General features: G+C 38.4%; 1 pseudogene; it reads right to left on the bottom strand.

The window, feature by feature from the left end:
* Positions 1-19,187, bottom strand: part of LOC119535439 — a 38,056-nt pseudogene extending 18,869 nt beyond the window's left edge.
* Between the last annotated feature and the right edge of the window lie 516 nt (positions 19,188-19,703).

The following is a 19,703-nucleotide window of genomic DNA, read 5'->3' as shown; positions in this document are numbered from 1 at the left end:
TGTCATGTTAAATAAATTCTAGAGAAAAATTGACATACAAGATAATAGGTGTACCAGCCATTTGCCTGTTTGCTTTCGGCCTATAGTTCTGTCCTTCTGTGCTCTTCTATGCATTGTAGGGTTCTGGAACCCCATAGATTACTTTTGCAAGTTTTTCTTGCTAGCAGGATTCCAGTTAGGTCCTGCACATGGGAGGCCCTGTTAAGAGACTGGAAAACAAAGAAGAGGAAAAGGGACTCGGTTCCTGTGTCCAGGTTCTGTGCCTCCCTCCACAGCAGCATGTACAAATGGACTCAAGCATCATCTGCAGTTTCAGTACCCACAGCATGGAAACTCTTCCTTGGTTCTAGCACCAACGTTTGGTGCCATTTCAGATATTCCTGCACCTGCCACATGGCTCTCCCCTTGGCCATCCCAACACATGCCAAGCAGAGCTCCTTTGTTATTGCTAACACCTGCTGAGGGGCAGCTCCTTATCAGTTCCAGCACCAGCCACATACGGCCCAACTGTTTCTATCTGATGTGCAGCATACCCCACCCCTGCTGTCCAAGCATCTACTGTGTGGTGCCGTGTATTAGTCCCAGGACTGGTGTGGTGACCCCTCCTTGGTATTTTTCCAGGATCCCTTGAGGCACCTCACAAGTGCATCAGCACTTGGGATCCTGGGATCTACCACTTCCTCCCCTCTTTTGTTCCTCTGACTAGGGGGATAGTATCTGCTTTCTGCACATATTAATATCTGGGTTAGTTCACATTCTGCCTCTAGCTCTTCCAGTCTTCCAAACACTGCTTGAAATCCCTCCAATACCTTGAAATACATTGAAATACCTTGAAATGTGGATTCTATTTTCCTTAATAAGCACTAAGTGCTACAGCAGGTGCTGTGCTACTGCTACTCATTTGCAGGTGTGGAGTAAAATGTTTGCTGAGGAAAAAATGGCTCAACTTAGTGCAGCTGGTGGGAAGGAAGGTGGCTTTTTATGAGCAAGCCATTTATAAAATATTGGTGCTTTGTTTTCTGTGTTTTTATTATCCCTCCCTTAGTTTACAGGTTCTGTGTACATAGCACCAGTTGTGTTTTGTACTTTCTCAAAATAGAGAGCAAACATTCTTGAAAGTAATACTCATTTTTCTTGTCAGTTGTTAAAGTGAATATTGTAACACCAGAAACCACAGGAATATGTCCACAGATGATTCGGTCATTAACACTTCACAGGCAGCCTCTTAAAAGCAAAAGAATGGACTATTATGAGGAAAACAGTTTATGATGAAAATCCATCCATTTTTCTTGATTTGACAAAAGCTAACTGTAAGATTTTGGCTTAGTTGCAGTTTTGAAGCCATGAACTACTCCTGAATTTTCATGCTTTAGAATTATCTGTAGTCTGTGGGAATGGAAAAAGGCACTGCCAATTCCTTTTTGAACAAAAGAATCAAAAATGAGGAATCTTTATTTGTTATGCTTTGACTCTTACATTCATTTGTCAGTTCTGAAAAATGCATATTGTAAAAAAAAAAAAATCGTATTTAATGCCAAGACCCAATAACCATTTCTTAGATAATTTGTATCTGTTAAATACTGTGCAAATATAAAATAATAATTACATTAACATCAAAATGTTTTGAATAAAGAAAGCTAAGAAGAATACAGTCAAAAATTAAATATTTATTTTGTTTTCATTGTAATTACCTTTGATAGTCAGCAAACAAAAATAATATGATATACATATATTTGAGCAAGCATATAAAATGGTCCTGGTTTATTTTTTTCTTACCTTGGGCCTGGTCCTGTAGCTAGAATGAGTAGCCTCTCATGCCCGATTTGGTAATTATCTTTCTGTCTTTAGAATGCCGCTTATTTATGGTCATTCCATACCCAAAGACATCTCTTTTTTGATATTAAGTACTCTGGAACACAAAATACTGGCCTTAGAGTTTATTTATTGAAGTCAGCACCCCAGCACATTTCTGGAGCTGATTTAGAATACTGTTTCATGTGACTGTCTGTATTTGTAAACTTGGAAAACAAGTGCTTGAAATTGATAATCAAACTAGGTCAAGGATGGGCTATACACATCTTCATAGAATGGGGTCTAAGGGTATAGCATTAGAAAGAATATAGAAATTCACCAGCTCTCAAATGTTGAAATAATTTAATTTAGAAGATAATTTAGAAGAGTCAAAATATTTGTTATTGTCAGGTTTACTCATTTCAGTGAAACACTTTAATCCTCTAATATAGTATTTTTTCTAATTTCTATTTTTACAATATGAAGTTTACAAAGGTGTGTATATATATATATATATATATATATATATATATATATATATATATACTAGCCTTAAGTTACAAATTTTGATTATAATATGCAATTCAAGGGAAAGTTGAATCTATATTTGTAGAGTACACATAAAACATTTTTTTTTCTTAAGAACACAAATACTGCCCTGTTTTATACCATGAGTTTTTGTTTTGGCAGCCTGGTAATGCCAGAAGATTTGAGACATATCTTAAGACTTCAAAGTAAGTCTTGTTTCAACACAGGGTTCTAAAAAGAAGAAAAACCTAGAATATCATATACTTTTAACTCTGTAGAAGTATTATTCTAGCTTTCTAAGCCTTAATATTTAACAAAAATGTAAGTTGCGCAGGACAGAAAATATACAAGTGGGTATAATCAGAGTTTGCAGAGATTAGCCAAAATAGGCCTTCATAGGTAGTTGTTTGCCATATTGTTTTCTGAAAGACCTCTGGTCTGTTATCAGAAGGGAAAACATTCTTTGAGCACTGAAATCTTAGAATGTTGAACTCATCTAATAGATTGTAAACGTGACACTGGAGTCCTATACTGGAGAAAACAATTTGAAGCTGTTCTTATGATAAAGGCAGCTTTGTTACAAAGTGAGAAGAATATCAAAATTGATGATTCTGCTTGAACTTAAACATATTGAACCTGAAACTTAAATAAGCATAAAACTTAGTTTAAATAATTTCTTCTCCCCCAAATCTTGTAAATTCACAAAACAGAAGTGAAAAAAACGTAACTAATACCCATTTTAACAGGACAGAGGTAAAAGGAAGGTATTTCTTCCAACCCTGGAGAAACATTCTTACATTACAATAGTCACGTGCTGGTTCCAATAATTACAATCATTAGCACCTGACTGTCAAAGAGTATGTTTAACATCATGACCAAAACACCCAATTTAACAAAACTGTAACTGTACAACTTACATTTTTGTTAAATTTATTTTTGTGCACAACTACAGGACCCTCGAAAACAATGGAGAAGGATCCCATCTATGTTTCACAAGCCATTCTAATCACAAATAGCTCAGGCACTTTCTGGGCATGACTGAGGTTGTCTGAAAAGCTGACCCTAATGATAAATAGATAGAAAGGGACCGTTCTTGTATGAAAATTATGGAAATATTCAATCAACTGCCTTTATTTTCCTTAGGTACTCTTTTTATTGACTTTGAATGCGAGAGTGTTCAAGAATAAGTGAAATATTGCTAAGTTTTAAATATCTTCATTTTGATCTATCATCAATGATGAAATACTTTCTACCATGTGTAAGGACTTTCAATAAATGAGATGTTTAAAGGCTATCAGTATGAAAATGAATGGGATAGCACAACTTAGAAATAGGGGTACATGAGATACATGTTTGCTTTGCTGTTTATAGTTTAAAAGAAGCATTTCTTTAAAAAGATATTCCCTCCATCCACTTTGGACAATAGAGCCTAATTTTTCTTTTTGTTGTGATTTATCTTACTGATATTCTATGCTGTTCTTCTTCCCAAACTAAAGTCTGTTTTGCATTTAAGAAAAATCATGCATTATGAAAAGAATGACCCACTTAAATGTGCTTGGAGCCCTTTCATGTTGGCATTAATCAAAATCCACTCATCCCTTTAAACTTTTTCCAGTTTGTCAGATTCAGATAAGCAGAACTGCAAACATATTTTGGTGAAAATAGGAAGTAGTTAATCATCTAACTACTATTTGATAAATATATGGCATGGTATGATTGAGAAACAATGGATTATATGCTACTTGAGGGCAGGAACTTTCTTTAGGGCCTTTCAGAGTGCCTGGTGCAGAATTGAGCATTAATAAATGCTTATTAAATGAAAGAATAATGAATTAATGTCATTAATTAGCCTTGCAGTTTCCAGTTTTCCCTGAGTCCTCAAAGAACATTTTTTCTATTCGTAAGAGATTTTTATCGCTTTGGAAGAGTACTGATAGAACAATCAGTTCCAAGGGTATATATGTGATTGGGATAAAGAGGGACTCAAAAGCTAAAAAGCATGTATGTCGATGGCATGCAGGTAAGATTACTGCAAAACTAAGAAAGGTACTTAGAAGACTCAGAAATTAAAATTCTACAAGGATACCTACTTTTATGATATAATGAAGTATCATTTCTCTAGTTTTAACCAGTCTATTTGGGGACAACTCAAGGATTACAGTTCTTATGGTAGATTTCTGTTAAATATAACCAAATATTCATTGGTGAGCAAGCATTCATCTGCAAAAGACACATTTACACATTACATCAAATGCAGATTCACTTTTAAAACTAGAATATGCTTTGGTTCAGTCACCCAAAGTGGGAAGGTTAAAATAAAAGGTGGCAAGAGGTTAAGCTCAAGTTTAATAATTTTGAAGCAAAAGAAGGTATCTTGTTAAAATGTTCTCCCACGTTAATGTATAAAGCCAGCATTCTTCCAGTTGGCAGTTCAGCTAGTGTTAAGAAACAAGAAAGATGTGCTTTAAGTACCTTTTTACTGTACCTTATCTTAGTTTGAAATTCTGCCCTTAAAAGGATAAACTTGTATCATTAATCTACTAGATTTTTTTTTTTTTTAGAGAAAGGATTCCACATTAGCCACTTAAACAGTCTATTATTTACTAATGTAAAATAAATTTCACTTAATAATTATCACAGCATAGAAATTCCTTTATTGCTCAAAACACATAATCCTGTTATACAGAATAACCATTTTAGAATTGTCTATCAGCACACATTTATGTAGTGTTTATATACCTAGCAGAATGAAAAAAAAGCTTGAAAAATAAGTAGGACTGCTGCTGATATTTTTTTAAAGGTAGTATGTAACAAGTGTAAATAATTCTCTAACACCAGGCCATTAAAATAGGGACTAATTTCAGGATAAGTCTCATTTGATGACCTCTCAGGAAAGGACTTACCTATTTCAGAAAAAGAAAAACTGAGCCTTTCTTTTTTTAATGGAGAGAAAGAAGGAAATGTTCCAGGGAAAGAGGAGGAAGAATTTTCACCCACCAGTTGGCTCCTTACAGATGTCTGTGTGGAATACAGAGGTGATGTCTAAGCCCCAGATGTCAGTATGTGCGGGAGTGGTCTACCTGAGTGAGGAGAAATTACTCTGCAGTTTCCTTTCTATTCAACACATGGAAAACCCATAACATTCTCAACAATTTTCCTAATTCAAAATGCAAAAAAATTAAGTTATCCAGTGTTATAAAAGAGGTGGGATATCAAAAGCCCATTTATCATTTGAAAATGATTTGCCATATTATGGCATCTAAATACAAAATACATTATTTAGCAAGGCTGTCCCATTCAGAAAAAGCTCTTCATTTGTGGTTTGAAAATCCCACAAACACAATTATTTGAAGAACAACCTGGTCACCCATGATTGGAAAGCCATCAAAATACAGAAAATAAGCAACTTAAGGGCTCTTGTTCTTGGGCTGTTGGTGAACAAAGCCAACCTCCCATATACTTTCATTTCACATCAATATTCAAAAGATATTATTAAAAACCCTATGGCTGGTTTTTTTCTTGGATCCAGTTGTGTGATGTTTTGAACGGCAGCTGGGAAACTGCAGTTACAATGGCGAGGCCGAGAGAAATGCCGAAACACCAACTCAGTGACCTGATATTGCAGAGCTCCTAAAGCAGACCTGGAAGCCAACTGTTCCAGAGTTCTTAAAGCAGCTGGCAATTACCCAAGAACTATATGAAACAGTGTTTTTGGGGTCTCCAGTAACCAATCACACATTGGACGCAAGTTTGGAATTGGAGGAAAAGCTGAGATCCCAGCAAACATTGTAAGTTCCCCGGACCAGGGGTCTGATGCCCCTCCCCACCCAGACCTCACAGACTGTCTTGCTGCCGGCTCCCTGAAAGGGGGGGGGGGGGAAACCCAGAAAACAGCAATCTGCTGAGGGCAAGAAGGGAGGCTCAACCCAGCCTCAATTGCAGAATTAATTAACAAATTAATTAACTAATTTTGGGAGCCGGGGTGCTAAAGAAGGGCTGGGCTCCAAGAAGTGGGGGCACGTAAAAGCGGGCACCCATTCCCAGACTCCAAAAAAGCCATTTTTTTTCCCCTACATTTTGTCCCTTCTGGCTTCTCACTGATCCCTTATCTTTTTGCATTTCAATAGCCCCCGGCAGGGGTGGAACTGAAGTGGTTGGAGAGTAATTATCAGACAATAGCCCAAAGCATATCTTTAAATGCTCTATTCTGACACTGACAAAACTTCCAGGCTGGGGAAAGACTTTTAAAAGAGACTCTTCTTTTTTTCTTTTTTCTGTTTCTTGTTTTTCTTTTCTATTTTTTTTTTTTTAATCTAAAAGTAATATATGTGATTATTTTCTATCGGAAAGCCCAAGTTGAGGGACTAGGCTGGGCTTGGCGGAGACAGAGTACCCACAGTGTCTTTGAGTTCTGTATTCACTACTGAAGGCCTCCACCCCCATCTTTAATTGGCAACTCAGGCTGACCAAGGAATCTACCTGGAGAGGCCCCAAAGGGGAGAGGGGAGAAGGGAATAGTGCCCCTGAGAGATAACTGGAGTTCTGAGGATTGGGAGAGTGGAGGGAGGTCCAGCTCAACTGGCAGTCCTCCTTCTGGGAATTCAGACCCCAGGGGCTGGAATTCAGATTCCTGCTTCAGTCAGCCACGCCCCTGACAGGATCAGAGTCACCAGGAGAACTAAAGTCTACATACCTCCTTACACTGGTGGGGGAGCTGCGGGCTGGCCAGCGCCACCTGCTAGACAGGAGAGGTAAAGCACCAATTCTAAAGGCCTCATAGGAGGGTCTCATTCTCAGGAAAACTCCATACCTTCCCAATGAGACCTGGGCCTCACTAGACTGGGAAAATCTGACTAGGGTCGACCATATCTGAGGAGACCCACTCACAAAAAGGTTACATAGCGGCAGAGCAAGAAACAGAAAAAACAAGAGGGGAAAAAATTCTGATCAACTAAATAGAACCTAAGTTAGAGGTCTAGAATAAGTTGAACTGAATAACAGAGGCCAGAGAACAAAGCCAACCAACAAGAAAACCACTAGGTAAAAGATAGAAAACAAGCTCCAAAATAAACTAATCAAGAAAATCAGATGCCTAGACAACTTAAGATAACAAGCCATACCAGGAAACATGAAAACATGGACCAGACAAAGGAACAAACTAATGGCTCAGCTGAGACAGAGGAGTGGAGGCAACTAATGCTAAATAAATTCGATGAAATGAAGGAAGATATAGCAAAAGAGCTGAAGGATATAAAGAAGACACTGGATGACCATAAAGAAGAATTCATAAACTTAAAAAAACAAATGGCAGAACTCATGGGAATGAAGGCCACAATGGAGGAGATGAAAAACACAATGGAGGGACACAACAGTAGATTTGAACAGGCAGAAGAAAGGATCAGTGAACTGGAAGACAGGTCATTGGAATTCATACACACAAAAGAATAGATGGTGAAAAAAATGGAAAAATATGATCAGGGTCTTAGGGAGCTGAGTGACAACATGAAATGCACAAATATATGTGTTACGGGTATCCCAGAAGGAGAAGAGAGGGGAAAAGGGGCAGAAAGAGTAATAGAAGACATATTCACTGAAAATTTCCCAACTCTTATAAAAGACAGAAAATTAGAGATTCAAGAAGTACAACGTACCCCAAATAGAATAGATCCCAATAGACCTACTCCAAGACACTTACTGGTCAGATTGTGCAATGTCAAAGACAAAGAGAGGATTCTGAAAGCAGCAAGAGAAAAGCGATCCATCACATACAAGGGAAGGTTGTTAAGACTATGTACAGATTCCTCTGCAGAAACCCTGGAGGCAAGAAGACAGTGGCATGATATATTTAAGATACTGAAAGAGAAAAACTGCCAACCAAGAATTCTATATCCAGTAAAACTTTCCTTCAAAAATGAGGGAGAGATTAAAACATTTTCAGACAAACAGACACTGAGAGAGTTTGTGAATAAGAGACCGGCACTACAAGAAATACTAAAGGGAGTGCTACAGGCTGATAGGAAAAGACAGGAGAGAGAGAGTTGGAGAAGAGTGCAGAAATGAAGATTATCAGGAAAGGTCAAAGGAGAGGAAAAAATAAGATATGACATATAAATTCCAAAAAACAAAATGGTAGTAGAAAGTACTGCCCTTACAGTAATAACACTAAATGTAAATGGATTAAACTCCCCAATAAAAAGACACAGACTGGCAGAATGGATTAAAAAACAGGACCCGTCTATATGCTGTCTACAAGAAACTCACTTTAGACACAAGGACAAACATAGACTGAAACAATCCCCTCTTAGAAAACCAGTGGGTAAAGGAAGAAATTACAAGAGAAATCAGTAAATACCTCAAGGCAAATGGCAATGAAAACACAACTTATCAAAACTTATGGGATGCAGCAAAGGCAGTGCTGAGAGGGAAATTTATTGCCCTAAATGCCTATATTAAAAGAGAAGAGAGAGCAAAAATTGAAGAGTTAAATGATCACCTGGAGGAATTAGAGAAAGAGCAGCAAACTAACCCCAAAGCAAGTAGAAGGAAAGAAATAACAAAGATTAGAGCAGAAATAAATGCAATTGAGAACAGGAAAACAATAGAGAGAATCAACAAAACCAGAAGTTGGTTCTTTGAGAAAATCAATAAAATCGATGGACCACTGGCTAGGCTAACAAAAAAAAAGAGAGAGCAGATGCAAATAAATACAATCAGAAATGGGAAAGGAAATATAACTACCGACCCTGCAGAAATTAAGGAGATAATGAGAGGATACTATGAGCAACTATATGCTAATAAACTAGACAACTTAGATGAAATGGACAACTTCCTAGAAAAGCATAAACAACCAACATTAACTCTAGAAGAAATAGATGACCTCAACAAACCAATCACAAGTAAAGAGATTGAGTCATCAAAAAGCTCCCAAAAAGAAAAAGCCCAAGACCAGATGGTTTCACATGTGAATTCTACCAAGCATTCAAGAACGAATTAGTACCAATCCTGCTCAAACTCTTCAAAAAATTGAAGAAGAGGGAAAGCTACCTAACTCTTTCTATGAAGCCAACATCACCCTAATACCAAAACCAGACAAAGATACTACAAAAAAAGAAAATTATAGAGCAATTTCTTTAATGAGTATAGACGCAAAAATCCTCAACAAAATACTCGCAAATCGAATCCAGCAGCACATTAAAAGAATTATACACCACGATCAGGTGGGATTTATTCCAGGTATGCAAGGCTGGTTCAACACAAGAAAATCAATTAATGTAATACACAACATCAATAAATCAAAGCAGAAGAACCACATGACCATCTCGATTGATGCAGAAAAGGCATTTGACAAAATTCAACATCCTTTCCTGATGAAAACACTTCAAAGGATAGGAATAGAAGGGAACTTTTTCAGTATGATAAAGGCAATATATGAAAAACCTACAGCTAACATCACACTCAATGGGGAGATACTGAAAGCTTTTCCTCGAAGATCAGGAACAAGACAGGGATGCCCACTATCACCATTGTTATTCAGCATTGTGCTGGAAGTTCTAGCTAGAGCAATTAGGCAAGAAAAAGTAATAAAAGGCATCCAAATTGGAGAGGAAGAAGTAAAACTTTCACTATTTGCAGATGACATGATTCTATATGTAGGAAATCCAGAAAAATCTACAGCAAAGCTCCTAGAACTAGTCAATGAATACAGGAAAGTACCAGGCTACAAGATCAACACGCAAAAATCTGTAGTGTTCCTATACACAAGTAATGTGCAACAAGAGGAGGAAATCAAGAAAAAAATCCCATTTACAATAGCAACCAAAAGAATCAAGTATTTAGGAATAAACTTAACCAAGGACACAAAAGACCTTTACATAGAAAACTATAAGAAACTGCTAAAAGAAATTGAACAAGACCTGAAAAAATGGAAGAACATACCATGTTCATGGATTGGAAGACTAAATATAGTTAAGATGGCAATTTTACCTAAACTGATTTACAGATTCAATGCAATACCAATTCAAATCCCAACAACTAACTTTACAGAAATAGAAAAACCAATAACTAAATTTATTTGGAAGGGTAAGTTGCCCCGAATAGCGAAAAATATCTTGAGAAAGAGGAATGAAGTGGGAAGTCTCACACTATCTGACTTTGAAGCATATTACAAAGCTACAGTGCTCAAAACAGCATGGTACTGGCATAAGGACAGATATACTGATCAATGGAATCGAATTGAGTGTTCAGAAGTAGACCCTCGCATCTATGGACAACTGATCTTTGATAAGGCAGTGAAGCCGAAGCAACTGGGAAAGAGCAGCCTGTTCAATAAATGGTGTTTGGAGAACTGGATATCCATTTCCAAAAGAATGAAAGAGGATGTCCATCTCACACCTTATACCAAAATTAACTCAAAGTGGATCAAAGATCTAAACATTAGCACCAAGACCATAAAACTTTTAGAAGAAAATGTAGGGCAATATCTTAAAGATCTTGTGATAGGAGGTGGTTTCTTACACCTCACACCCAAGGCACGAGCAACCAAAGAACAAATAGACAAATGGGATCTCCTCAAAATTAAACACTTTTGTACATCAAAGGACTTTGTCAGAAAAGTAAGAAGGCAACCTACGCAATGGGAGATGATATTTGGAAACCACATATCAGATAAGGGTTTAATATCCTGAATATATAAAGGAATCCTGCATCTCAATAACAGAAAGACAAACAATCCAATTAAAAAATGGGCAAAAGACATGAACAGACATTTTTCTGAAGAGGAAATACAAATGGCTCAAAAGCATATGAAAAAATGCTCAACTTCACTGGCTATTAAGGAAATGCAAATCAAAACCACAATGAGATATCATCTCACACCTACCAGAATGGCCATTATCCAAAAAACAGAAAATGACAAGTGCTGGAGAGGATGTGGAGAAAGAGGCACACTTATTCATTGTTGGTGGGAATGTAGAATGGTGCAACCACTCTGGAAGACAGTATGGAGGTTCCTCAGGAAGCTAAATATAGATTTGCCATATGACCCAGCTATTCCATTGCTGGGTATATACTCAGAGGAACTGAAACTTAAGACACAGACATTTGTAAACCGATGTTTACTGCAGCATTATTCACAATTGCCAAGAGATGGAAACAGTCCAAATGTCCATCAAAGGATGAGTGGATAAACAAACTGTGGTGTATACACATGATGGAATATTATGCAGCTGTAAGACAGAACAAAGACATGGATTATGTAATAATGTGGATGAACCTTGAGGACATTATGTTGAGTGAAGTTAGCCAGAAACAAAAGGACAGATTCTGTATGGTCTCACTAATATGGACAGACATTAATGAACAAACTTTGGGAGTTAAAAGCTGACAACACAGGTGACCAGGAGATAGAAAGAGGGCAGAGATCAGCCATTTGATGCTGAAGGACTACAGAATGTTTAGGATTGATTGCATAGATCCAGAAATAGATAGCTTAATACTGTGTGATGGTAGCACGGTATTGTAAGTACACTGAACAAAGATGTCTGTGAGTAAAGCTGAAAGAGGTGGGATAGGAGAATGTATGACACCAGAGTTAAAGATAGATGATAAAGACTGGGACTGTATAACGTGGCAAAAACTGGAGTGGCCAATGACTGTTACTAAATATACAAATATAAAAATATTTTTGCATGTGGGAAAGCAAATGAATGTCAACCATGTAGAAATTTGAAAAGGGGATGGTATTCGGGAAAAAACATAATCAAAGCAAACTGGAGTCTATGGTCAACAGTAACATTGTAATATACCTCCATTAAATGTAACAAAGGCAATATGCCAATGCTAAATGTATATGAGGGGAATATAGGGGAGGAATATGGGATTCTTGGTAGCGGTGTTATTTGCTGTCCTTACTAGTACATTGTATTATATGACATGTTATTTTTCTTTTTATCATTTTTTTCTTATTGCTAAAAAAAAAAACAATTTTTCTTGTAGGTAAAAAAAACAAAAAACCCTATGGCCCTTGGGTTCTCTACATGACCATTTAAGCTGGCACAAAAGAAGCAGAAATGCTCACATGCTTTGTCTCTCCTGCCCACATTTTGACCACGCCTTCTTTTTTACAGATCTTTTTCATAAAATTAATAAGCAGGGTGGCACCAGAAGATCCCCCTGCAAATTTTCTCTGTGGCTTAGCCTTTCATAATAACACAGGAAACTTTAACCCAGTGGCTTTGCCACTGAAGTTTCTGTTTGCCTCATTAAACTTCTCATATTAATGATACTTTCACTGCAAAGAGCATCTAACCTCCCTTACCTCAAAGTATTATGTGTTGAAATTCTACTTTCAGAAATCATGGCTGGACCTTCAAGATATTTTTTTCTTCCCTGAATTACAAATTTTTCTCAGATGGAATCAAAATTAGGTTTATGAATTTTCAAAACATAAAAAGCTTTTGGAAAACATATTCTAGTCTAGCTTATAATTTCTGCAGTTTTAAGTAGGAAAGATCATTCATCTTTGGATCCTTAAACATTATGTGGAGCTGGAGGAAGAACAGGCACCTCAGTCTCTGCTTATGCTAATCTCATTGCACATGGTCAGGGGGACTGAGCGGGGTTACAATGTCTAACTGGAGCTAACTGGAGCGAACTCTGCTAATAAGTCTGCTATTTGGCATGTCCTCCCTATCAGTCAGTCTGCTCTCAAACCAAAGAGCTTGTGTTTTGATAAACAGCTGTTTTATTTTATTTTTTTCCTATTTGGAGTACCACCCTCCTCTACATATCCTCACAGCACTCCTGATGCATCTAGTAAATGAAAACTTTGCCTAGATCTTTCTTCAGAGAGCATAGAGAACATCAAGTCATTATTAACTTTTCTTTCAGATTCAGGGACTGTGCTAATCTTGGAACATTATATAGATATACTATTTTAAATGTCAAATATATGCCTCCTTCATAATTAGGAAAAACAAGCCATGATTCTCCAACACCATAAAACCAACAATCTTACTGCTACTAAGTCCTAATGATGACATCTGGCAATACTTAACAAAACCCAGGTAGCTGTCGCATGGTCTTGTCCCCCTGCCCACTGTACGATGTGTAACTGAACCAACATTGAATCTCAAATTAGCAGCTACTGGTCCATGTCTGCTGCCACAAAGGGAGATGGCCAGGGCCAGGTTCCTGGATGGGCTCACACAGCCCAGAGCAACTTGACCTGATGTTTGTGCTAAAAAGCTGAGTTCACTGCAAAGTCTACTCTTTAAACACGCTGGCTCTTCAGGAATTAACTTTCTCAAAGAGATATGCCAACCATAAAAGATGCAGTTAAGGAAATCCACCTCAAAAACTAGGACAGATGATCTCCCTGGAATGGCAGTGATATCCAGTTATTAAAACAGTGGCGAATGAAGTTCCACAAACCCTAACCAAAGGTACAATCAATCAGGTTAGCAGTAAAAAATGTCTTAGGCTAAAATGAGGCGTTTCCTTTAAAATGAATCTCATCCCCTGGCTCCTACCTAAAGTAAGATCAGAAAAACCTAAAACAAGCAAACTTTTTCTTTAGAGTAGTGCCCTCCAATTTGCTCTTTCATATGATCACTACTAGAATGGGAGGGGAAGGCGAGGCAAGTCAAATTTCCCAAGTTCTAAGTCCTAAAGTTAGAATTTATGAGGGGCAAAGCTTGTGATGAGGTGGGAAATGATGGCTAGGGTAAGATGGAGCAAGAACTGGGACAGATGGAAGAACCCTTGTTGATGCATACTGAAGGACCTCACCGGGTAGAAGGAATAAGTAAAAACGGTAAACTCCAACAAAATGTATAACCCAAAATGTGTAACAACAAAGAAGCAACTAGCTACTGCAAACTAGTACCTGGGAAGGGATGGGTTCAGCAGTGATTTGCAGGTCCTTATCAAGGCACTGTGCTGGAGGAGAGAGCAAAGAGCATTCTGTGTGTGTGTGTGTGTGTGTTTAGGTGGAAATACTTCTTGTAACATTCATTCAAGGCCCTTCTGATTTTTTAAAAAATTCAGTTTTATTGAGATATATTCACATACCATACAATCATCTATGGTGTACAATCGGCTGTTCACAATACCATCATATAGTTGTGCATTCATCACCCCAATCTATTTTTGAACATTTTCCTTATACCAGAAAGAATAAGAATGAGAATAAAAAATAAAAATAAAAAGGACACCCAAATTATCCGCCCCCATCCCATCCTATTTTTCATTTAGTTTTTGTCCCCATTTATCTACTCATCCATCCATACACTGGATGAAGGGAGTGCAATCAACGAGGTTTTCACAATCACGCTGTCACCCCTTGTAGTCTACATAGTTATACAATTGTCTTCAAGAGTCAAGGCTACTGGGTTGGAGTTTGATAGTTTCAGTTATTTACTTCTAGCTATTCCAGTACATTAAAGCCTAAAAGGTGTTATCTATATAGTGCATAAGAATGCTTACCAGAGTAACCTCTCAACTTCATTTGAAATCTCTCAGCCACTGAAACTTTATTTTGTTTCATTTCACATCCCCCTTTTGCTCAAGAAGATATTCTCAATCCCGTGATGCCAGGTCCAGATTCATCCCCGGGAGTCATATCCTGCATTGCCAGGGAGATTTACTCCTGGAAGTCAGGTCCCACGTAGGGCGTAGGGCAGTGCCATGGGACTGCACTTACAAACAGTCCCATGTGAGTGACTTTGGCTGACAAGAACATGTGCAACAAAACTACAATCAGCTTTGGACAAGAGTGTAGGTCCATGGACTTCAGGAACACCAAAATCTAGATACAGATTTCTGGTGCAGTGATCAGCAGATATTTTCAGCCTTTCAAAGGGTAGCGATGCAATGTGCTGCTGGAGCCTCCATTTTCCTTTTTGATAGTGAATCCATTTTCATAGTGGATAGTGAATCTTACATCTGCATAGTTAGAATGCAACCTAGAGAGACTTCCTTGATCAGCTCCTCGGCAGCATGGCAACCCTGAACAAGAATCCTGGTCCAGGTTGATATATCCCAATGTGTCTCCACCCTAAACAGATGCATCTCAATGCGCTGCCAAGAGCCTGTCCTGGTAGCAAATGTAAGGTCAGATCCACATGAAGGTGATCGACATCCAGAACCAAAATGAACCAACCTTGTGGTAGGAAGCCATGGTATGATGTTGTCCAGGCATCCCTTTTCCATGGTACACAGTCACAAAGCAGCACATCCTTCTCAGACACAGCCATGAGGACAGTCCTCCATTATTGTCTTCCACCATCTAGATTTTTTAGCAGTTTTATTGAGATATATTCACATACCATACAATCCATCTAAGCTGTATAATCAATGGCTTTTAGTATAATCACAAATTTGTGCATTCATCACCACAATCGATTTTAGAACATTTTCATTACTCCAAAGAGAAAAAACCCATACTCCTTAGGAGTCACTCTCATTCTCTCTATCCTTCCCCAGCCCTACATAACCACTAATCTATTTCTGTCTCTATAGATTTATTTATATTTAAAGAATACTAAAATACTGTTAACTATAGTCCATAGTTTGCATTAGGTGTAGTTTTTTCCGTATAGCACCCTATTATTAACACCTTGTACTAGTGAAATACATTTGTTCTAGTTCATGAAAGAGCATTCTTATATTTTCACTGTTCACTACAGACATTGTCCACCACAGGGTTCACTGTGTTACACAGTTCCATGCTTTATCTTCTATCTTTCATTAAAGTAACATACACGACCTGAAACACCCCTTTCATCCACATTCACACACATAATTAAGTGCTGTTAAGTATACTTACAGTAATGTGCTACCATCACATCTATCCACTTTTGAACATTTGAAACCAACCTAACAGAAATTCTGCACAGCTTAATTATCAGCTCCCCATATTCTACCCCCATTCTTTCTCCTGGAAACCTATATTCTAGATTCTAACTTTTTGAGTTTGCTTATTATACTTGGTTCATATTTGTGAGATTATACAATATTTGACCTTCTGTGTCTGGCTTATTTCAATCAACATAATGTCCTCCAGGGTCATCCATGTTGCCACAAGCATCAGGACTTCATTCCTTCTTACTGATGAATAATATTCCATCATATGTATATAACAAATTTTGTTTATCCATTCATCTGTTGATGGATACTTGGGTTGCTTCCATCTTTTGGCAATTGTGAATAATGCCCCAAAGAACATAAGTATACAAACGTCTGTTCGAGTCCCTGCTTTCAGTTCTTCTGGATATATTCCTTGTAGCAGGATTACTGGATCGTATGGCAGCTCTATACTTAGATTAGTTCCTGAGGAACTGTCAAACTGTCTTCCGCAGCAACTGTACCATTTTACATTCCCACCAGCAGTGAATGAGTGTTCCTATTTCTCCACATCCTCTCCAACACTTGCAGCTTTCTGTTTTTTTTTTAAATAGTGGCCATACTAGTAGGTGTGAAATGATATCTCATTGTGGTTTTGATTTGCCTTTCCCTAATAGCTAGTGATTTTGATTGTCTTTTCATGTTTCTGGCTATTTGTATTCCCTCTTTGGAAAAAATCCCTATTCAAGTCTTTTGCCCATTTATCTTTTAAATGAGTTGTCTGTCTTTTTATTGTTGAGTTGTAGGATTTCTTTATATATTCTGAATATTAAACCCTTATCAGATATGTGATTTCCAAATATTTTCTCCTATTGTGTAGGCTGCCTTTTCACTTTCTTGACTAAGTCCTTTGAAGCACAGAAATTTTTAATTGTGAAAGATCCCATTTATTTTTTTCTTTTGGTGCTTGTGGCTTTGGTTATAAAGTCTAAGAAATGATTGCCTACCACAAAATCTTGAAGAAGCTTCTCTACACTTTCTTCTAGGAGTTTTGTGGTCCTGGTTCTTATATTTAGGTCTTTGATCCATTTTGAGTTAATTTTTGTTTAAGGTATGAGACAGGGGTTCTCTTTCATTCTTTTGCATATGGATATCCAGTTCTCTTAGCACTGTTTGTTGAAGAGACTATTCTGCCTAGATGGGTGGACTTGGTAGCCTTATCAAAAATCAGTTGGCCATAGATGTGATGGTCTATTTCTGAACTCTCAATTCCATTTCATTGGTCATTATATCTGTCTTTATACCAGTTGTTCTGGTTTGCTAATGCTGCCAGTCCGCAAAATACCAGAAATGGATTGGCTTTTATAAAGGGAGTTTATCTGGTTACAAATTTACAGTCTGAAGGCCATGAAAATGTCCGAATTAAGTAATCAGCATGAGAATACCTTCACCAAAGGAAGGCTAATGGCATCCGGAAAACCTGTATTAGCTGGGAAGTCATGTGGTTGGTATCTGCTGATCCTGGGTTGTGTTCCAGCTCCTCTTTCAGCCCTGTGCATTTTTCAAAATGTTGCTCTTGGGGCATTTTGTCCTCTCCTAGTTTCTCTGGAGCAAACACTGGGCTAGCATCTCCAAAGTGTCAGCAAAAGTCTGCTTTCAGCAGCCTTCTCCAAAATGTCTCTCTCAGCTGTTCTTAGCTCCTTCTGTTTCTAAGCTCTTTTATAGGACTCCAGTGTTTAAATCAAGACCCACACTGAATGGGTGGGGACACACCTCCATGGAAATAATTCAATCAGAGTTATCACCTATAGTTGGGTGGGTCATATCTCTATGGAAACAATCCAAATATCCCACAAGATTGGATTAAAAGATCCAATTTCTTGGGGGACATAATATATCCAAACTGCCACACCAGTACCATGCTGTTTTAACCCTTGTAGCTTTGTAATATGCTTTAAAGTCAGGAAGTGTGAGTCCTCCAACTTCGTTCTTCTTTTTCAAGATGCATTGGCTATTTGGGGCCCCTCACCCTTCCAAATAAATTTGATAATTGACTTTTCCAATTCTGCAAAGTAGGCTGTTGGAATTTCGATTCCACCATCTAATGTTGCCTGTTCTGCCAGCCAGGCAATGTGTTTGACCTCCTTACTGCTTCCTGCCACATTGGTTGCACCAAGCATAGCGCTGACTTCAGCCAACCCCTGTGGGAGGAAAGCCATTATGTTGTTGTGGCTGGCTATGAACCAGGAGTGTGCTGTGGCTGTATCCTGGCAGTGCAGGATCAGTGTGTGCCTGCTCTCAGGAGAATGTAGCTCTATTAATCCGTTTTCCAGATCTGTCATGCTTAGGTTTCCAGCATCAAAGCACATTTTTAGAGGGATGACTTTTCTGTATTTGGTGCTATTCTGGTGTTTTGGAAAACCAGGGTCCTCACCACCACTGAAACTTGGTAACTGAGGTGCTGCACCTTCCCCTGGCAGAGCTGATGCTAATGATGGCTTCCTGATATATGGTGTCACTTCTCGGGTGAACTTGACCCCCAGCAGCACGTCCTTGCCATGGCCTGGTCGTGGGTGGCCTGGCGCAGGTCTTTGTGGTTCACTGACAGGATGGCGTCGCCTCGCTGCCGTGCCTGGCTCCAGTTGGCGGCCAGAACCAGGAAGGTCTTGGAGACAAGGATTGGCATCCAGTTCTTGCAATCACCCTTGATGCTGATGCCCAGGCTGCCCACCACTTGCTTCACCACCCGCACCCCATGCACCTGTCATGACGCGCCAGCGTCTTTCATGGGACCCCATGGTGGTGCGGGCTCCCCGGCAGCGAGTCAGGGGTGCAGTTGCTGTCCCCTGAATGGACTCGGGCTCGCCCGCCACGGCGTTGTCTATCAGTCTCAGGTTTTTGTCACTCAACTCGACCACCAGCCAGACCCAGTGCTCCCTCAGCAGCAGCTCCACCTGCCCTGCTTTGGTGGCCTGTGTCTATACCTCCATAGCTGGCCCTGCTCCAGCCGCAGTTGCAGCAGCTACCTCTAATATAGTAGTATTCAAACTGGAGTTAAAGAATGTAGTCTTAGGAAGCTACACATTTTCTAGGAGAATTTTTAAAGTTTTGATTTTTATTTTGATGTAATATATGCTGGTTTATCCCTGATGACCACCCTGTTACTGCAAATTGACTTTTTAAATTTTTTATTTTTTTTTAGTGTGTGCAGGTATTTTTGATGGAGCAAGCACCAAAGTACCATTTCAAAGTGAAAAGATAAGTCTAGGTCAGGCAATACAAAAATAATGCATTTTGGTCATGTAAAGGCACTGCAAAAAAGAATGTTTGCGGAAACTTTAATATAGAAATACATGGGAAAGTTGAGTCAACACGTGGCATTTGGTAAATATATTGGGTCCAAGGATCTGTGAGATGTAGTCTTGCCATATTTATATTTAGTTTCGGCAAAGCAAAATCATCCATGACATTAAATTAATGTGGTTATTTTGAAAATTTATTAATTTGTAGCTTTGTTTTCTATTAATTAGTAATTTTGCTTT

The sequence above is a fragment of the Choloepus didactylus genome, chromosome 5 (genome assembly GCF_015220235.1).
Source record: "Choloepus didactylus isolate mChoDid1 chromosome 5, mChoDid1.pri, whole genome shotgun sequence".
Classification (NCBI taxonomy): Eukaryota; Metazoa; Chordata; class Mammalia; order Pilosa; family Megalonychidae; genus Choloepus; species Choloepus didactylus.
The sequence above is the reverse complement of the archived record's forward strand: the minus strand, read 5'-3'. Positions and strand labels throughout refer to the sequence as shown.